This window comes from Meleagris gallopavo, unplaced genomic scaffold (genome assembly GCF_000146605.3).
Source record: "Meleagris gallopavo isolate NT-WF06-2002-E0010 breed Aviagen turkey brand Nicholas breeding stock unplaced genomic scaffold, Turkey_5.1 ChrUn_random_7181001957369, whole genome shotgun sequence".
Lineage (NCBI taxonomy): Eukaryota > Metazoa > Chordata > Aves > Galliformes > Phasianidae > Meleagris > Meleagris gallopavo.
In genome coordinates, this window is record NW_011217634.1 from 62,074 (window position 1) to 64,302 (window position 2,229).

Sequence of the window (2,229 nt, forward strand, 5' to 3'; positions counted from 1 at the left end):
CCTGACCCCAAACTCAGCCCAACCCCAATCTGCCCCAAACTCAGCCTGGCCCCAAACTCAGCCCAAACTGCTCCAAACTCAGCCTGACCCCAAACTCAGCCTGACCCCAAACTCAGCCTGACCACAAACTGCCCCAAACTCAGCCTGACCCCAAACTCAGCCCGACCCCAATCTGCCCCAAACTCAGCCTGGCCCCAAACTCAGCCCAAACTGCTCCAAACTCAGCCTGACCCCAAACTCAGCCCAACCCCAATCTGCCCCAAACTCAGCCTGACCCCAAACTCAGCCTGACCACAAACTGCCCCAAACGCAGCCTGACCCCAAACTCAACCTGACCCCAATCTGCCCCAAACGCAGCCTGACCCCAAACTCAGCCTGACCCCAAACTGCCCCAAACTCAGCCCCTCAGCCCGACCCCAGTGTGCCCCAAACTCAGCCAAACCCCAAACTCAGCCCCGACCCCAAACTCACCCAAACTCAGCCTGATCCCAAATGCAGCCTGACCCCAAACTGCCCCAAATCCAGTCTGACCCCAAATTCGTCTTGACCCCAATTTGCCCCAAACTCAGCCCAACCCCAAATTCAGTCTGGCCCCAAACTCAGCCCAACCCCAATCTGTCCCATTCAGACTGACCTCAAACTCAGCCCGACCCCAAACTCAGCCCGACCCCAAACTGCCCCAAACTCAGCTTGGCCTCAATCTCACCCAAACCTCAAACTCAGCCCAACCCCAAACTCAGACCGACCCCAAAGTCAGTCTGACTCCAAACTCAGCCTGGCCCCAAACTGCCCCAAACTCAAACTGATCCCAAACTCAGCCTGACCCCAAACTACCCCAAATCCAGTCTGACCCCAAATTCAGCCTGGCCCCAATTTGCCCCAAACTCAGCCCAACCCCAAACTCAGCCTGGCCCCAATCACACCCAAACCCCAAACTCTCCCCCCCAAACTCAGTCTGACCCCAAACTCAGCTCCTTAGCCCAACCCCAATCTGCCCCAAACTCAGCCTGACCCCAAACACAGCTCAACCCCAAACAGCCTAATCCCAATTTGCTCCAAACTCAGCCCCAAAACCTAAACCTAACCTCACCCTAAATGATTTAATCCAACCCTAAGCTCAGCCTTAACCTTAAATAGACACAGCTTAACCTCCACCCAGGCTGCAGTGGGGTCTGAACACTTCATGCAGCTGTAATCCTAAAAATATAGGATTGAACCTAATCCTAATCTAGTCTAAACCCTAATCTAACCTAAACCCAGGCCCAACCCAAAATGTACCCTACATATATAGTACTTAAACCAACCCCAATCCAGCTCAAACCCCACTAACCCTAACCCAGCCCTAATCCTAAATACGTATGACTGATGGTCATCCTAACTTTGCTCTAACACCAAGCACAGCCCTAACCCTAAATCGACCCCAGCAGAGCTCTGACCTTAATCCAACCACAACCCTAAAGACATAGGGCTTCAGCTAACCCTAATTCAACCCCAAATTCCAACCTTAACCCCATCGTAGCCCCAAATTCACCGGACTCAAGCTAAGCCCAAACCCCAGTGGGGCCGTAGTTCAGTAGAACCCTAAATTCCTACAGGACTAAACCTTCGTCCTAATCTAGCCCAAACCCCAAATCAGACGGGCTGTCCCCGTCCCATGGGGTCTCACAGCCCCATTTGGGGGTTGTGTTCCCTCCCCAGGTTGCCCCATTTGCCCCCAGGGTTGGACCTATTTTGGGGGATCCTGTTATTTCTACTCCAAAACGGCCAACACGTGGGACAGCGCGCGGGGATTCTGCTCAGCCCGTGGGGCGCAGCTGCTGGAGGTGGACGGTCCTGAGGAGAAGGTGACCCCAAACCCGGCCCCTAATCCTACAACCAACCCTGAACCTAATCCATGACCAGCGTCCTGCCCCCATCCACACCCAACCCTAATCCATAACCACAACCCCATCCCCATCCTACACCCAACCCCAATCTGCGACCCCATCCAACACCCAATCCTAATCCATGACCATAAACCCATCCTACACCCAACCCTAATCCATGACCATAATCCCACCCTACACCCAACCCTAATCCATAACCACAACCCCATCCCCATCCTACACCCAACCCCAATCTGCGACCCCATCCTACACACAATCCTAATCCATGACCATAAACCCCTCCTACAACCAATCTTAATCCATGACCATAATCCCATCCTACACCCAACCCTAATCCATGACC